The sequence below is a fragment of the Ranitomeya variabilis genome, chromosome 4, assembly GCF_051348905.1.
Source record: "Ranitomeya variabilis isolate aRanVar5 chromosome 4, aRanVar5.hap1, whole genome shotgun sequence".
In the NCBI taxonomy this organism is placed as follows: Eukaryota; Metazoa; Chordata; class Amphibia; order Anura; family Dendrobatidae; genus Ranitomeya; species Ranitomeya variabilis.
In genome coordinates this window covers 675,498,911-675,518,594 of record NC_135235.1, presented here as the reverse complement: position 1 = coordinate 675,518,594, position 19,684 = coordinate 675,498,911, and the positions used below count along the sequence as shown (strand labels likewise).

Sequence of the window (19,684 nt, the reverse complement as noted above, 5' to 3'; positions counted from 1 at the left end):
TTACCCCCACATGTGAGGTATCGGTGTACTCAAGAGAAATTGTCCAACAAATTTTAGGATCCATTTTATCCTGTTGCCCATGTGAAAATGAAAAAATTGAGGCTAAAAGAAATTTTGTGTGAAAAAAAAGTACTTTTTAATTTTTACGGATCAATTTGTGAAGCACCTGAGGGTTTAAAGTGCTCACTATGCTTCTAGATAAGTTCCTTGGGAGGTCTAGTTTCCAAAATGGGATCACTTGTGGGGGAGCTCCAATGTTTAGGCACACAGGGGCTCTCCAAACGTGACATGATGTCCGCTAGCGATGGAGATAATTTTTCATTCAAAAAGTCAAATGGCGCTCCTTCCCTTCCGAGCCTTACCATGTGCCCAAACAGTGGTTTACCCCCACATGTGAGGTATCGGTGTACTCAGGAGAAATTGTCCAACAAATTTTAGGTTCCATTTTATCCTGTTGCCCATGTGAAAATGAAAAAATTGAGGCTAAAATAATTTTTTTGTGAAAAAAAAGTATTTTTTCATTTTTACGGATCAATTTGTGAAGCACCTGGGGGTTTAAAGTGCTCACTATGCTTCTAGATAAGTTCCTTGGGGGGTCTAGTTTCCAAAATGGGGTCACTTGTGGGGGAGCTCCAATGGTTAGGCACACGGGGGCTCTCCAAACGCGACATGGTGTCTGCTAAAGATTGGAGCCAATTTTTCATTCAAAAAGTCAAATGGCGCTCCTTTCCTTCCGAGCCCTGCCGTGCGCCCAAACAGTGGTTTACCCCCACATATGAGGTATCAGCGTACTCAGGACAAATTGGACAATATCGTTCGTGGTCCAGTTTCTCCTTTTACCCTTGGGAAAATAAAAAAATTGTTGCTAAAAGATCATTTTTGTGACTAAAAAGTTAAATGTTCATTTTTTACTTCCATGTTGCTTCTGCTGCTGTGAAACACCTGAAGGGTTAATAAACTTCTTGAATGTGGTTTTGAGCACCTTGAGGGGTGCAGTTTTTAGAATGGTGTCACTTTTGGGTATTTTCAGCCATATAGAACCCTCAAAAAGACTTCAAATGTGAGGTGGTCCCTAAAAAAAATGGGTTTGTAAATTTTGTTGTAAAAATGAGAAATCACTGGTCAAATTTTAACCCTTATAACTTCCTAGCAAAAAAAAAATTTGTTTCCAAAATTGTGCTGATGTAAAGTAGACTTGTGGGAAATGTTATTTATTAACTATTTTGTGTCACATAACCCTCTGGTTTAACAGAATAAAAATTCAAAATGTGAAAATTGCAAAATTTTCAAAATTTTCGCCAAATTTCCGTTTTTTTTCACAAATAAACTCAGAAATTATCGACCTAAATTTACCACTAACATGAAGCCCAATATGTCACGAAAAAACAATCTCAGAATCGCTAGGATCCGTTGAAGCGTTCCTGAGTTATTACCTCATAAAGGGACACTGGTCAGAATTGCAAAAAACGGCCAGGTCATTAAGGCCAAAATAGGCTGGGTCATGAAGGGGTTAAATTAGCTTTATCATTGACCCCATCAAGACCATATAGGTATATCAAAGGTTGTGCCCCTGCCTTTGTTGCAGGCTCTGGTGCTAAGCCCACATCTTTCCTTGCAAATGACAGCTGACCTGATCAGTTGTCATGTGCCTCTAACAGCTACGGGTGGTTCCGAGATCCGCTCGCAGCTGTTAACCAGTTAAATGCTGATGACAATCGCTGAAAGCGGCATAAAACACGTGTTGGCAGGAAACGCATTACAAATCCCGAACACTGGCGCTCCGGTCACGTGATCGAGGGAAACCAATGGGTTGTCATGACAGCCAGGGGTCTGCAGAAGACCCCCATGCCTGTCGGTAAGAGTCTCCAGGAAGCACCAGAAAATGGTATCAATAAAAAAAAAAAATCCCTCACCCAGCCCCAGATCCAAAAAATGAAAAAGCTACGTGTCGGAAAATGGCGACATAAGCACATTTTTTTTTCTTAGAAGCTTGGGATTTTTTGTTTCCACCACTTAAAATAAAAAACAAACTCTACATGTTTGGGATCTGCACACACATACTGATCTGGGAAAGGGTTAAAGGCTCATTATAAGCCACTGAAATGTGAGATTTGAAAATAAATGCCAGGAAGTGTCTTTTGAGCTGGGATCCTGTCATGGTTCTCAATGGCAAGAGAACGTAGTAAAGCATACAAAAGGACTAGCTCTTGGAAGATGGGAACTCGAGCTGACCATGAGCTAAACCTACCGCACAACTAACAGTGGCCGGGTAGCGTGCCTACGTTTTATCCCTAGACGCCCAGCGCCAGCCGGAGAACTGACTGACCCTAGCAGAGGAAAATACAGACCTGGCTTACCTCTAGAGAAATTTTCCCCAAAAGGCAGACAATAGCCCCCACATATATTGGCGGTGATTTTAGAGGAAATTGACATACGAAGTATGAAGATAGGTTTAGCAAATTGAGGTCCGCTTACTAGATAGTAGGAAGACAGAAAAGGGAACTTCATGGTCAGCTGAAAACCCTTTCAAAATACCATCCTGAAATTACTTTAAGACTCTAATATCAACTCATGACACCAGAGTGGCAATTTCAGCTCACAAGAGCTTCCAGCCTCAGAAATAATCAATCACAGAGAACTGGAACAAAAATGCAAAACAAACTAGGACAACAAGTCCAACTTAGCTGATAGTTGTCTAGGAGCAGGAACATGCAACAGAAAGGCTTCTGGTAACATTGTTGGCCGGCATAGAAATGACTGAGGAGCAAGGCTAAATAGAAAACTCCCACATCCAGATGGAAAACAGGTGAACAGAGGAGATGAAGCACGCAAGTGCAGTACCACCAGAAACCACCGGGGGAGCCCAGAAACCAAATTCACAACAGTACCCCCCCCTCAAGGAGGGGGCACCGAACCCTCACCAGAACCACCAGGGCGATCAGGACGAGCCCTATGAAAGGCACGGACCAAATCGGAGGCATGAACATCAGAGGCTGTCACCCAAGAGTTATCCTCCTGACCGTAGCCCTTCCACTTGACCAGATACTGAAGTCTCCGTCTGGAAACACGGGAGTCCAAGATCTTCTCGACAACGTACTCCAACTCACCCTCAACCAACACCGGAGCAGGAGGCTCCACGGAAGGCACAACCGGTACCTCATACCTGCGCAACAATGACCGATGGAAGACATTATGAATAGAAAAAGATGCAGGGAGGTCCAAACGAAAGGACACAGGGTTAAGAATCTCCAATATCTTGTACGGGCCGATGAACCGAGGCTTAAACTTAGGAGAAGAAACCTTCATAGGGACAAAACGAGAAGATAACCACACCAAGTCCCCAAGACAAAGACGAGGACCAACACGACGACGGCGGTTGGCAAAATGCTGAGTCTTCTCCTGGGACAACTTCAAATTGTCCACCACATGCCCCCAAATCTGATGCAACCTCTCCACCACAGCATCCACTCCAGGACAATCCGAAGACTCCACCTGACCGGAAGAGAAACGAGGATGAAACCCCGAATTACAGAAGAAAGGAGAAACCAAGGTGGCAGAACTAGCCCGATTATTGAGGGCAAACTCCGCAAAGGGCAAAAAGGCAACCCAATCATCCTGATCCGCAGACACAAAACACCTCAAATAAGTCTCCAAGGTCTGATTAGTTCGCTCGGTCTGGCCATTAGTCTGAGGATGGAAAGCAGACGAAAAAGACAAATCAATGCCCATCCTAGCACAGAACGCTCGCCAAAATCTAGACACGAATTGGGTTCCCCTGTCAGAAACGATATTCTCCGGAATACCATGCAAGCGCACCACATTTTGAAAAAACAGAGGAACCAGCTCGGATGAGGAAGGCAATTTGGGCAAGGGAACCAAATGGACCATCTTAGAGAAACGGTCACACACCACCCAGATGACAGACATCTTCTGAGAAACAGGGAGATCAGAAATAAAATCCATGGAGATGTGAGTCCAAGGCCTCTTCGGAATAGGCAAGGATAACAACAATCCACTAGCCCGAGAACAACAAGGCTTGGCCCGAGCACAAACATCACAAGACTGCACAAAACCTCGCACATCTCGCGACAGGGAAGGCCACCAGAAGGACCTAGCCACCAAATCCCTGGTACCAAAGATTCCAGGATGACCTGCCAACGCAGAAGAATGGACCTCCGAGATGACTCTACTGGTCCAATCATCAGGAACAAACATTCTACCAGGCGGGCAACGATCAGGTCTATTCGCCTGAAACTCCTGCAAGACCCGTCGCAAGTCTGGGGAAACAGCAGACAATATCACTCCATCCCCAAGGATACCTGTAGGTTCAGAATTACCAGGGGAATCAGGCTCAAAACTCCTAGAAAGGGCATCCGCCTTCACATTTTTAGAACCTGGTAGGTAAGAAACCACAAAATTAAACCGAGAGAAAAATAACGACCAGCGCGCCTGTCTAGGATTCAGGCGCCTGGCAGACTCAAGATAAATCAAATTCTTGTGGTCGGTCAATACCACCACCTGATGTCTAGCCCCCTCAAGCCAATGACGCCACTCCTCAAAAGCCCACTTCATAGCCAAGAGCTCCCGATTACCAATATCATAATTTCGCTCAGCGGGCGAAAATTTACGAGAAAAGAACGCACAAGGTCTCATCACGGAGCAGTCGGAACTTTTCTGCGACAAAACCGCCCCAGCTCCGATTTCTGAAGCGTCAACCTCAACCTGAAAAGGAAGAGTAACATCAGGCTGACGCAATACAGGGGCGGAAGAAAAGCGGCGCTTAAGCTCCCGAAAGGCCTCCACAGCAGCAGGGGACCAATCAGCAACATCAGCACCCTTCTTAGTCAAATCAGTCAACGGTTTAGCAACATCAGAAAAACCAGTTATAAATCGACGATAAAAATTAGCAAAGCCCAAAAACTTCTGAAGACTCTTAAGAGAAGAGGGTTGCGTCCAATCACAAATAGCCTGAACCTTGACAGGGTCCATCTCAATGGAAGAGGGGGAAAAAATGTACCCCAAAAACGAAATCTTTTGAACCCCAAAAACGCACTTAGAACCCTTTACACACAAGGAATTAGAGCGCAAAACCTGAAAAACCCTCCTGACCTGTTGGACATGAGAGTCCCAGTCATCCGAAAAAATCAAAATATCATCAAGATACACAATCAAAAATTTATCCAAATAATCACGGAAAATGTCATGCATAAAGGACTGAAAGACTGAAGGGGCATTTGAAAGACCAAAAGGCATTACTAAGTACTCAAAATGGCCCTCAGGCGTATTAAATGCGGTTTTCCACTCATCCCCCTGCTTAATTCGCACCAAATTATACGCCCCACGAAGATCAATCTTAGAGAACCACTTGGCCCCCTTTATTCGAGCAAACAAATCAGTAAGCAGTGGCAAAGGATACTGATATTTAACCGTGATTTTATTCAAAAGCCGATAATCAATACACGGCCTCAAAGAGCCATCTTTTTTAGCTACAAAGAAAAAACCGGCTCCTAAGGGAGATGACGAAGGACGAATATGTCCCTTTTCCAAGGACTCCTTAATATATTCCCGCATAGCAGCATGTTCAGGCACAGACAGATTAAATAAACGACCCTTTGGAAACTTACTGTCCGGAATCAGATCTATAGTACAATCGCAATCTCTGTGCGGAGGTAGTGAACCAAGTTTAGGCTCCTCAAAAACGTCACGATAATCAGATAAAAATTCCGGAATCTCAGAGGGAATAGATGACGAAATGGAAACCAAAGGTTCGTCCCCATGAGTCCCCTGACATCCCCAGCTTAACACAGACATTGCTTTCCAGTCGAGGACTGGGTTATGAGATTGCAGCCATGGCAATCCAAGCACCAACACATCATGTAGATTATACAACACAAGGAAGCGAATAATCTCCTGGTGATCCGGATTAATACGCATAGTTACTTGTGTCCAGTATTGTGGTTTGTTACTAGCCAATGGCGTGGAGTCAATACCCTTCAAAGGTATAGGAACTTCCAGAGGCTCTAAATCAAACCCACAGCGTTTGGCAAAGGACCAATCCATAAGACTCAAAGCGGCGCCAGAGTCGACATAGGCGTCCGCGGTAATAGACGATAAAGAGAAAATCAGGGTCACAGATAGAATAAACTTAGACTGTAAAGTGCCAATTGAAACAGACTTATCAACCTTCTTAGTACGTTTAGAGCATGCTGATATAACATGAGATGAATCACCACAATAGAAGCATAACCCATTTTTTCGCCTAAAATTCTGTCGTTCGCTTCTGGACAGAATTCTATCACATTGCATAATCTCTGGCGTCTTCTCAGTAGACACCGCCAAATGGTGCACAGGTTTGCGCTCCCGCAAATGCCGATCAATCTGAATAGCCATTGTCATGGACTCATTCAGACCTGTAGGCACAGGGAACCCCACCATAACATCTTTAATGGCATCAGAGAGACCCTCTCTGAATTTCGCCGCCAGGGCGCACTCATTCCACTGAGTAAGCACAGACCACTTACGAAATTTTTGGCAGTATATTTCAGCCTCATCTTGCCCTTGAGACAGGGCCATTAGGGCTTTTTCAGCCTGAATTTCTAAATGAGGTTCCTCATAAAGCAACCCCAAAGCCAGGAAAAACGCATCCACATTGAGCAACGCAGGATCCCCTGGTGCCAAAGCAAATGCCCAATCCTGAGGGTCGCCCCGAAGCAAGGAAATTACAATCCTGACCTGCTGTACAGGATCTCCAGCGGAGCGAGATCTCAGAGACAAAAACAATTTACAATTATGTTTGAAATTCTGGAAGCGAGATCTATCCCCAGAGAAAAATTCAGGTAAAGGAATTCTAGGTTCAGATGTAGGAGCATGAATAACGAAATCCTGTAAGCTTTGAACCTTCATAGCGAGATTATTCAAACCTGTAGCTAAACTCTGGGGATCCATATTAATCAGGTGAAATCAGAACCATTCAAGGATTAGAAGGAGAGAGAGACGAAGGCTGCAGTAAGCAGAGATGCTAGTGAATCAACTAATGAGCAAACTCAGGAAAAAAAAAAAAAAAATCTCTGCAGACTTCTTTTCTCTCCTTTCTTCTGCCAATTATTTTAACTCCGGGCCGGCCAAACTGTCATGGTTCTCAATGGCAAGAGAACGTAATAAAGCATACAAAAGGACTAGCTCTTGGAAGATGGGAACTCGAGCTGACTGTGAGCTAAACCTACCGCACAACTAACAGTGGCCGGGTAGCGTGCCTACGTTTTATCCCTAGACGCCCTGCGCCAGCCGGAGAACTGACTGACCCTAGCAGAGGAAAATACAGACCTGGCTTACCTCTAGAGAAATTTTCCCCAAAAGGCAGACAATAGCCCCCACATATATTGGCGGTGATTTTAGAGGAAATTGACATACGAAGTATGAAGATAGGTTTAGCAAATTGAGGTCCGCTTACTAGATAGTAGGAAGACAGAAAAGGGAACTTCACGGTCAGCTGAAAACCCTTTCAAAATACCATCCTGAAATTACTTTAAGACTCTAATATCAACTCATGACACCAGAGTGGCAATTTCAGCTCACAAGAGCTTCCAGCCTCAGAAATAATCAATCACTTTACTGAAAGAGCAGAAAAATCAGTGTCACCAAATCGGGAAGTGACATTTGGAGTTACAAATACTCGTCTTTCCAGGAACTATCCGGCAATGCTGACTTTTATGCAGATTGACCAGAAACACTTTTGCCAATGGCACAAAAAATAATGTCTGCACTTTGAGTTCTCCATAATAATCCAGTCACACAGAGACTATGAGGAAGACAGGTTTGCTAATGTCAAAGTCAGAATTTATCTAAGGCAATATGAAAATCCCCTGGTGTCTTTAATTAATGCAATGAACTCGCATTAATGGGTTAACACCGCCATTTTATCCTATTAGAGAATAACGGGGCTCCAGCACCTACCTCCACCTGCAGAGCCGCACTCCACATATATGGCTGCTCTGTGCGCACAGGACCTGTGATGAGGTCACAGGAGGGGAGGAGTCAGGGGTCACATGATCAGGGCCTCAGTGTATGCAGGACTCTGCTGTGCTGGTTGTCATGGTGCTGGATGAGGGGAAGTTTATGTGTGGGGTCAGGAGGGGTTTACAGTGTGGATGTAGCAGAGCTGCGTGTGTACAAGGTGTACGGAGCGGAGCCGCGTGTGTACAAGGTGTACGGAGCGGAGCCGTGTGTGTACGAGGTGTACGGAGCGGAGCCGCGTGTACAAAGTGTACAGAGAGGAGACGCGTGAGTGCGAGCCAGCAATCTTCGTTGTCGGGAGAACAGGTGCCGTGCCAAATGTGACGTGACACTTAGCGCGCTGTCAGGGAGATGTAGTGTCCCTCTCCACAAGTGTTTTTCCATGTGACGGTTGTTAAGTGGACAATGCCAGTATGCGCACAGGTGATGTTTATGGACACGTGCTGGTACAAGGAGGGGACACCACCCCTAGAGAAAAACTGGCGGCTGGGGACAGAGTACCGAGGGATGACTACCGCCACGAGTTGGCGGAAATCCTCCAGTCTATATGGCAACATTTCCACAGCAGGCAGCCTGGAAATGTGCAGGTATAGCATTTGGGCCTGTAGGTGGGTGGCTGGGAACTTTCTCTTTTGTTCCAAGGCCTGGGGTAGGGACAGCTGAGCGCTGTGCTTGGACAAGTAATTGGAAGTGCCTGATGATGGCAAGTCAGAATGTGAAAGGATAGTTGCAGGGCAGTAGGCATCTGCACTAGTGATGAGCGAATATACTCGGTACTCGAGATTTCCCTAGCATGCTCGGGTGTCCTTCGAGTATTTTTTAGTGCTCGGAGATTTAGTTTTCAGCGCCGCAGCTGCATGATTTACATCTGTTAGCCAGCATAACTACATGTGGGGGTTGCCTGGTTGCTAGGGAATCCCCACATGTAATCAAGCTAACAGATGTAAATCATTCAGCTGCGGCAAGAAAAATTTAAAGGGAATCTGTCACTCCAAAATTTGGCTATAAGCTGCGGCCACCGCCATCAGGGGCTTATCTACAGCATTCTGTAATGCTGTAGATCAGAGGTGTCAAACTGCATTCCTCGAGGGCCGCCAACAGGTTATGTTTTCAGGATTTCCTTGTATTGCACAGGTGATAATTTAATCACCTGCACAGAATGATTCCAGCACCTTGTGGAATGCTAAGGAAATCCTGAAAATATGACCCGTTGGCGGCCCTCGAGGAATGCAGTTTGACACATCTGCTGTAGATAAGCCCCCGATGTATCCTGCAAGATAAGAAAAACAGGTTATTTAACTCACCCAGGGATGGTCCCAGTTCGGTCCGATGGGTGTTGCGGTCCGGGTCCGGCGCCTCCCATCTTCATGCCATGACGTCCTCTTCTTTGCTTTATGCAGCGGCTCCTGCGCAGTCGTACTTTGTCTGCCCTGTTAAGGGCAGAGCAAAGTACTGCAGTGCGCAGGGCCTCTCTGACCTTTCCCGGCACCTGCGCACTCCAGTACTTTGTTCTGCCCTCAACAGGGCAGATAAAGTACACCAGCCTCCTGTTCCCCCTCTTAGAGTATGCAGGTTGAGATGCCACTATCAAGAAATGATGTGGTAAAGAGCTCCTCGGAGTGTCCTAGCATGGTGTCCTAGCGTGGGATCACTAGTCTCCTGAGACTCAACATGGTGGGAGGAAGGAGAATCAGGGTAAAGATTAAGTGATCCAGACTTTAGGCTGGTAAGACTGGACCATGTGGAAGACTGGGTGGTGCTGCCAAGCATGCTGGGAGCATTGTTTGCTCACCAACTGACCACCTGTTCGCACTGCTCTGGCTTCAGAAGTGGTGTACCGTGCCACCCTGCAAAGTGGACAGGAAACTGTATGTCGTGAATGGGCATATTTCTTGTGCTCCAGCAACAGGCATAGTCGCACCTGAACCACAGCCTTGGCATCTGCGTGCACCTTCATCAGCACTTACCCATCCCTTAACGCAACTTACGCATTTTGTAATTGCTAAGTCTCGAGACCAAGTTTATTTTTGATAAAATAAAAAACTGATCACCTGCAGCAATGAAAATGGTTTTTGGGAGTTTACTCCACAGTAATGTAACAGAAACAATGCAAGAGTATATGAATGACAAGGAAATTCATTCGTGAAAAATGTTTACATGCTTTTTTCAGATTTCAGATTTATAGATCACAGAAATGTACCCAGACCATGTAATACTGTATGGCCGAGAAATGTAACCCTACAAAAATTTTTAAAACTTTTTCTCAGTTTTAGAGATTTTTAAAAGCTTTTTTTCCATTTTATAGATCTCAGAAAGGTACTCCACAATACGAATAGTGTATGACTGAGAAATGTAGCCCATGAAAATGTTTCAAAAATGTTTGGGTGTTTTTTTTTGCCAACACTCAAAAGCTGCAGCTATATAATTGCCAAAGGACTGCATCCCTGTCTACAGACTGGATTATGAAACTCTTCTTGCGAATCTTTATTCCTCCCTGGGCTAAACGCAGATTGTATGTGATACAAACAGCAAAGAAAAACGATGAACAGAAGGGCTGTTAGTATAATGGCTCAGCTCCACCACCGGTATGTGGACACAGGCCCAGACAAGCACTCTCCCCCTCCAATACGAAGTGCCACAGAGCTGCGCAATGGCATCAGTGTAACAATACCAAGAAAAAAAACAAGATCAAAAACCACCAAATAATTTTTTCAAAAAATAGAAAAAAAACTTTATTCAAAATAAATAATTGCACATGGAGACGGGGGATGGAAAGGATGGAAGATATGCACATGCGAGCAAAAGGGTGCACATACTAAGATGGAATAAAGTGTTGAACATTAAACATTCTAAACATAAGTATAATATTACCCTACTCTATTGCACATTCCCAAATGGCCTAATGAAAAACACTGAGAAAAAAATCATTGACAAAGGCTCTTCAGCCGAAACGCGCGTCGGGGAGGACGCACCGCTATACTTTCTGACAAGGTATAATACTGATGGATGATGCATTTTTGTATCCAATTATAACATTATTTTTTTTGTCAATGTTTTTCGTTAGGCAAAATATATGATTTTGAGATTAGGGCTGTGTGGGGTCAGATCATCACTCCCAGGACACCTCATTCTTCTTTACGCTGAAGATAGTTCTTATTGACATTGGCTGTATGTTTGGGGTTGTTGTTCAGCTGCAGAATTAATTTGTAGTCAATCAGATGCCTCCCTGATGGTATTACATGATTGGTAAGAATCGGTCTCTATTTCTCAGCATTGAAGACCCCAAGAAATGGGCAAGATTGAGGACCATTAAACAATGCAGCAGATGAAAGACACTTCCTTCGAATTTGGAAGATATCCAGCAGTCATATCAGCTTAGAACTGGCAGCAACAAGTAGGGCCCAGCTATTTCCCTCTATTATTCGGAGAAGTCTTGATAGATGTGTGCTTCATGGAAGAATTGCTTCCAAAAACCATACTCTTGACATGTAAGAAAGCCCAAAAGACTCAACTATGCATGAAAACATAGGAACTTGGGTGCAGAAAAAAAGATCAGAAGTAATAAGTCAAAACTTTACTCAGTATTCAGAAATCTGTCTTCAGATGCATTAACTTGAGTGGCTTAGATTAAGGGAAAATTACGGTACATTTAACCCATAGATTTTAAAATGTAGAAAAAAAAAGTGTGAAATTGTTTATTTATAATGTGTCCCCTGTAACTAACATAAGGCACAGGTATCTAAAATATACACCTCCTAAAATACGTGTCCTGTAAAAGTGAGACTTCAAAAACAAAAGTAACAACATTTGCTTGTGGTCCTTAATAAAGAGCCTTCAAGGAATGTTGCAGCAAGAGACTTTTTCAGCAGCACAGCTGATTTTACAGCAAACTTGATTTTTATCAATTTTGAAAGCTTCCATCTGGTGGATTCTTCTCCCAACCACAATGCAGCCTCAGCTGTTTTTCTAAGCCTTTACAGTGCTTGTGTCTGTATATGACCACCCCAAACCTATTGTATAATCTACCTATATTAGGGATTTAAACTATTGTGTAAATTGGTTCTTTTGCACGAAGGTGCATTGTTCTGAAAAGTGGGTAGAGCTTAGCAAGAGGGAACAGTGTCCACAATTTTTCAACAAAATTACAATAATGTAATTTAGTTTCTGGTGCGCAGTTCAAACCTGCGCCAAATTTATTAAGAGGCGAACACCTTACTTTAGAGGACACAGCCTTTTTCTTACTTTTCATAGGGTTTATTAAATTCAACCATATGCAATTCTGCCTGTGTTAAAGTAAAAACCAACAAACTGTAGACGACAGAGATCGGAAATGTCTAAAACATTATTTGAAAAGAATCCAACAAAAAGCTGAAACCCTAAATCGGACAATTTATTGAATACTAGTAAATAAAAAAAAATTACACTTATAGGTAATTCGGTTTCTAAGACCCTCCACGACAGCACCACCGCAGTACCACACGAGGTTGCCTCCTCATCCTAATTATGGACAGTACAGTGTGAATGTTCGAAAATTTTTATGAACACAAAGGAATCAAATAATTGTATAAACAAAAATGGGAGGAAACTACCTGTGATGTCTTGGAGGGTCTTAGAAATCGAATTACTGGTAAGCATAATTCTATTTTCTCTAATCCTCTCCACGACAACACCACAGGAGAAATATCAAAGAATAACGTTAGGGAGGGACAATAGCCTGGAGGACTTTCCTGACAAAGAATAAGTCTTTTATAGACATTAAATCTAATCTATAGTGTTTAGTGAACCGAGGACCAGGTAGCAGCTCTGCAGATCTCGGATGATCTAGTCCTTTCAGCCCAGGAGACAGACATAGCTCCGGTGGAATGAGCTTTCAGCAATTCAGAAGAAGACAGGTCCTGGTTTTTATATGACTCTATGATGGCTTCCTTGATCCAATTTACCATGGAACTTTTAGAGGCTTTTCCCCCTAATTTTTACGTTTGATGGTAGTGGATAATTCTCGGAACATCTAAAGAATGGAATTCCATTTCTCTAATGTTGGTTGGATTCTGACAAAAGGAAGGCTTATTTCTTGAGACATATGGAAATCAGTTGTCACTTTTGGTAAAAAGGAAGGGTCTAGGTGGAGTACTACCCTGTCTTCTAGGATCCTCAGATAGAGTTCCCTAATTAAAAGGGCCTGGATATCACCTAATTTCTAGCCGTTGTTATAGCTATCAGGAAAGCTACTTTCCAGGATAATTTATCCATTTGAATTTGGACCAATGGTTCAAAAGTCAGAATAGTTAGATCCTTTAGTATCACATTCAGCTCCCAAGATGGAACTACATTACATTTCCTAGTGCTTATTCTAGAAACTGCTGTCATAAACCTCTTGATCCATCGGTGATTTGCAAACTTTTGGTCAAAGAATAAACTGAAGGCTGATGTCTGGACTTTTAGGTTATGTGCACACGTTGCGGATTTTGTTGCGGATCCACAGCTTTATTGGACGTGCGGCATTGCATCCACAATGTAGTGCACAACCATTGTTAATTTATGTGAATCCAGAATTGGTTTGCACATGCTGCGGAAAAATCTGTGCGGATTCGCAGCGTTTTATTTTCCGCAGCATGTCAAATTTTTTTTGGGATCTACAGCATTTCTGCACCCATTGACTTCCAGTGAGTCAGTCAAATCCACAGCAAAACCACATGTGTAAAAAGATTTGCGGATTTTCTGCGGATGTGCGTGCGAAAAACGCTGCAAAAAGGCAGGAGGAAGAGTGTGGGCGCAGAATGTGTTTGGGCGGTGACTGTGCGTGTGCGGAGATTATGTGCGCTTCTGTGTGCAGTTGTGTGTATCTATGTGCGTGTGCAAGTCAGCGTGTGTGTGCGGGAGTCTGCGGGTGTGTGTGCGGCTGTGACTGTGTGCGGGTCTTTATGTAGGCAGGCATTGTCGAATGGGACTAGTCACATCCAGCTATGTCTGCTATCACATAGAACAGTGATAGCATTAGACAATGATGGGATAGTAGTCCCATCATCCGGCTACTGTGTTGAATATTAGAAAACAAAAAAAATATTTACGTATACACATACAGTACATACATATACAGTGCATACTTACCAAACAGCTAATCCCCGAAGCCCTCAATCGCCTGCAAAAAAATAAAATAAACCAACCCAATACTCCCTGTTCCAATGTAATCCATTTAATAACGAGTGTCCCACGACGATCTCCCGTGTAGAGCTGTCACATGAGATGTGACCGTTCCACAAGGGTTCCGGTGATACAGTGGCCGGAAGTGATCCTCCCTCAGTGGATCACCGCCTAGAGGTCATCGGAGTTTGTCCTGTCACTTGCGGCACCGCTGCGTAAGAAAATTATCACGCAGCTGTAGTGCCGTAAAGTGAGAGCACGAACTCCGATGAATTACACTGCAGGAGTATTATTTCCGGTTTGTAGCTGGGGGGGGGGGCAATATCCATGGCCCCTTACTAGGCTATTAATAGCCTGCAGCTGTCTGCATAGCCTTTTCTGGTTATTATAGGGGGACCCCACATCATTTTTGGGGGGCTCCCCTATTTTAATGGCCAGTTAAGGATAAGTATACAGCTGTGAGCTGATATTAATAGCCTGGGAAGCTCCATGGGTATTACCCCCTTCCCAGGCTATAAACATTGGCCCCCAGTTGCTGGCTTTCCTTCTCTGGTTTGGAAAATTGCACGGGAGCTCACGCCATTTTTTTTTATTAAACAGATATTGCATTTAAGGCCGGGGTCACACTTGCAAGAAACCCGCACGAGTCTCGCACATTAATACCCAGCACTGCCGCCGGCACTTGGGACTGGAGCGTTCAGCTGCCTAGAAACACATGCAGCCGCAAACTCTGGGCCCGAGTGCCAGCGGCAGTGTCGGGTATTGAGGTGTGAGACTCGTGCGAGTTTCTTGCAAGTGTGACCCCGGCCTAACACAGATTTTGTGTGTGTCTTTATTTAACTCTTTATGTAGCATTTTATTATGTTTATTACTAAACATCGGGCTTGGCATTATCTATCTATATCTATCCATAGATATATCTATCTGTGTGTGTAAACATTATTCTTCAATGGAGTATGTAAAAAAAGAGGTTGGACAAGGAAATGACATCACAGTTTTTTTGTTAAATAATATATTTAGCTTACAAAACCGCATACAAATCCGCATAAAAAAACACATCAAATCCGTGCGGATTTTCAACTAAGTTTTCTGCCAAGAGAGAAAGAATCCACGCAAAAAATTCCACAGGCAAAACCTTTCAAAATTGAGGCTTCAGAAGCCAGGCCTAAGCCCTAGGGGGTCAGATGATAGATCGGACGTTAGTGTAGAAGGCTGTGGTTTGAAGAAAGAAAAAGAGGATTTTCCACTTTCAGAAAGTTCAATGCTCCAAACCAGCTCCTCTTTGGCCACAGAAGAGTGATCAGAAAGATTTTTATTCTCTTCATTTTCATCTTTTGCAGTATTCTTGGTAGCAAGGGAATAGGAGGTAATTCATAAGCCAAGTTGGACTTCCATGGGTGTGAGAATGCATCTACATTTGACGGAGCCTTGTTTGGATTTAGGGAGAAGTAACTATCTACTTTTGCGTTCTGTCGACTCTGTAATAGGTCTATGGATGACCCCATTGCTTGGTTATTAACTGAAAGTTTTTTGATTTGAGGCTGTATTCTCCAGGATTTACCATATTTTTCGGACTATAAGGAGGAAGCAAAAAATGAGGTCGTGACACACTTTTATGAGGGATCTGCTGCTGACATGGTTATGGGGGGTGATGTCCCCCAATTCTGTACTATCCCCCATCCCGGTATATATATGATCCCCATCCTTGTATCCATGGCCCCCATATCCCATCCTGGTATGCATGGCCCCCATAACCCCATCCTGGTATCCATGACCCCTGTTATGAACTGGTGGCCTAGGAGCAGCATGAGACGTACTCTGGAGAAGGTGGTACCTGTACTGACCGCAGACCCTGAACTTAACACCGCAACTAGAAGTAGCCGTGGGATGTTCCTGTCACTCCCTAGACACCTCGTCACAGCCGGAGGACTAATTACCCCTAGAGATAGAAACGGAAAACTATCTTGCCTCAGAGAAAATCCCCAAAGGACAGACAGCCCCCCACATATATTGACTGTGAGAGGAGAGGGAATAAACATACACAGACTGAAATCAGGATTTAGCAAAGGAGGCCATTCTAGCTAGATAGAAAGGATAGGACAGAGTACTATGCGGTCAGTATTAAAAGACTAGAAAATATCCACCACAGAAGATACAAAATCTGCACATCGACTAAGATATGGAGGGTATTTCTGCATCTCCAGAGATTCCAACTTAGCTGAATAAATCCTTACACAGAAAAAGCTGGACAAGAAAAAACATAGAAATGCACTGAACTATAAAGCCCACAGCACGTGGACTGCAAAAACAAAGCCAGAACTTATCTTTGTAGATTGGAACAGCATAGCAGAAGAAAACAGGCTGAGATGTGAATCCTCCAAAAACAATGGACAACTGGCACTGACCAAAGGGTGAAACAAAACTAAATAGCCAGTGGATTGCATTAAATGGACCCACCTGATGACATGCTGTGATTGAAGACAGCAGCGCTACCACTTATAACCACCGGAGGGAGCCCAAGAGCAGAATTCACAACAGGCCCCCATCATGGTGCACACATACAAAAAAAATTATTATACTCACCTTTCTTCTGCAGAGATGTGTCCTGTGCTGATGCCAGCAGCTGATTTCAGCGTGTAACAGTGCATAACGTCACTGCCACGCGCCATCACATGCTGAAATCAGTTGCTGGAAATATTCACTGCTCCCCATACCCAGGCATGGGGAGCAGTAAATATTCATTCTGTTTAATAGTGGTCATAGGATTGAGAGGAGGCTAGGGACAATTAAATCTCCTGACGCACCATTCCTCTAACTTCTTCCTTCAAGGTCCATGTGTCTCCATCCTGCCAGAGAAACATTGTGGCTTGCCGCTTTCTATAAAAATAATAAAAAAACGCACATGGAGTACTGTGTATAGATTTGGGCACCGGTGCTCAGAAAGGATATAATGGAACTAGACCAAGTACAAAGGAGGGCTACAAAATGAATAAAGGGGATGGGGGAACTACAATACCTAGAGAGATTAGCAAAATTAGGATTATTTAGTCTAAAAAAAAGACGACTGAGGGGCGATCTAATAACCATGTATAAGTACATAAGGGGACAATACAAATATCTCTCCGAGGATCTGTTTATACCAAGGAATGTGACGGTCACAAGGGGGCATTCTCTGCGTCTGGAGGAGAGAAGATTTTTCCACCAACATAGAAGAGAATTCTTTACTGTTAGGGCAGTGAGAAACTGGAATTCCTTTCCTGAGGAGTTGGTGAACTCGGTCGAGGGGGTCAAGAGAGGCCTGGATGTCTTCATGGAGCGTAACAATATAGTATCTTACAGTTATTAGGTTTTTTAGAAGGACGTAGATCTGGGGATTTATTCTGACAGAATATAGGCTGAACTGGATGGACAAATCGCTTTTTTTGGCCTTGCTATGTTACTATGTAAACGCTGCAAAGGATTGAGGGATTGGAAATATCTAGAACATTAATTGAAAAGAACCCAATAAAGAGCTAAAACCCTATAACAGAAAACTTTATTGAAAGATAATGATTATAAAAAAATTAAGAGAAAAATAGTGACGAGCGAGTTTAATCGTTGCTCGGGTTTTCCCCGAGCACGCTCGGGTGACCTCCGAGTATTTGTTATTGCTCGGAGATATAGTTTTCATCGCCTCAGTTGCATGATTTACGGCTTCCACATATGCTGAATACATGTGAGGAATGCCTGTTAGGGAATTTGCACATGTATTCAGCTTATCTGGAAGCTGTAAATCATGCAACTGAGGCGATGAAAACTATATCTCCGAGCAATAACAAGTACTTGGAGGTCACCCGAGCATGCTCAGGAAAACCTGAGCAACGAGTATACTTGCTCATCACTAAAAATAAACCAATTTTGGTGTTCGTAGTTACGTGTAATAAACAAGACACATGCATAGTTACATAGGTTGAAAAAAGTACAGAAAGTATTCAGATCCCTTTAAATTTTTCACTCTTTGTTTCATTGCAGCCATTTGGTAAACTCAAAAAAGTTCATTTTTTTCTCATTAATATACTCTGCACCCCTTCTTGACTGAAAAAAACAGAAATGTAGACATTTTTGTCAAATTTATTAAAAAAGAAAAACTGAATGATGCAACAAGTTTTTCACACCTGGATTTGGGGATCCTCTGCCATTCTTCCTTGCAGATCCTCTCCAGTTCCGTCAGGTTGGATGGTGAACGTTGGTGGACAGCCATTTTCAGGTGTCTCCAGAGATGCCCAATTGGGTTTAGGTCAGGGCTCTGGCTGGGCCAGTCAAGAATGGTTACAGAGTTGTTCTGAAGCCACTCCTTTGTTATTTTAGCTGTGTGCCTAGGGTCATTGTCTTGTTGGAAGGTGAACCTTCGGCCAAGTCTGAGGTCCAGAGCACTCTGGAAAAGGTTTTCTTTCAGGATATCTGTGCATTTACTTTTTCTTCAATGACAACCAGTTGTCCTGTCCCTGCAGCTGAAAAACACCACCATAGCATGATGCTGCCACCACGTTTCACTGTTGGGATTGTATTGGGCAGGTGATGAGCAGTGCCTGGTTTTCTCCACACATACCACTTAGAATTATCACCAAAAAGGTCTATCTTCGTCCCATCAGACCAGACAATCTTGTTTCTCATAGTCTGGGAGTCCTTCATTTGTTTTCTTAGCAAACTATGCGGGCTTTCATATGTCTTGCACTGAGGAGAGGCTTCCGTCGGGCCACTCTGCCATAAAGACCCAACTGGTGGAGGGCTGCAGTGATAGTTAACTTTGTAGAACTTTCTCCCATCTCCTTACTGCATCTCTGGAGCTCAGCTGCAGTGATCTTGGGTTCTTCTTTACGTCTCTCACCAAGGCTCTTCTCCCATGATCGGTCCTAGCACAGATCCCTGCGGTACCCCACTGCTGACTATTCCCCATTTAGAGAACGTACGATTTATGAAGACTTTTTGTTTCCTCTCATTTAGCCAATGCTTTACCCTTCTGCATATAATTTTCCCCTGTCCTTGCTTCTGTAGCTTTCCTATAAGGCCGGCGTCACACATAACGTATAAAAAAAAAATTAAAAAAAAAATCGGTCTGTTTTTCACGGGCGAGATTCGCGGAAATGTTCCCCAACAGTGATCTGTATGCCATCCGTGTGCAGTGCGAGGATGCAATTTTTATCTCATCAAAGTATCCGTGTGACATCCGTATGGCGAGATTTTCTTGCCGGCTTGCAAAATGGACATATAATGGATCCATGGCCTCAAACATGGTCTCTATGTTAAAACATAGATAGATATATATATATATATCTATCTGTTAGTGAGACACATATATATACACCGTATATACTCGAGTATAAGCCGAGATTTTCAGTCCAAAAAAATGGGCTGAAAGTGCCCCTCTCGACTCGAGTCATGGAAGGCATGTGATCGTCGGGTGAGGGGGAGCGACGCCTTTCAAATACTCACCTGCTCCCGGCGCTCCTGACGTGGTCCCTGCATGTTCGGCGTGGCACCTTCTTCCTCT

At 43.7% G+C, this 19,684-nt stretch overlaps 1 protein-coding gene across 7 annotated transcripts in view; it reads right to left on the bottom strand.

Moving 5' to 3' along the window:
* Window positions 1-19,684, bottom strand: part of LOC143766305 (uncharacterized) — a 272,862-nt gene that overhangs the window by 96,777 nt on the left and 156,401 nt on the right. Inside the window, exon 1 of one of the 7 annotated variants that reach the window (XM_077253884.1) lies at window positions 7,954-8,036. The exons of 5 other annotated variants lie outside the window; for them this stretch is intronic. The gene's annotated coding sequence lies outside the window, so the exon portion shown is untranslated. Of the gene's footprint in view, window positions 1-7,953; window positions 8,037-19,684 lie in introns of those variants that run through there. One more of the 7 variants, XM_077253885.1, reaches the window with a different exon arrangement.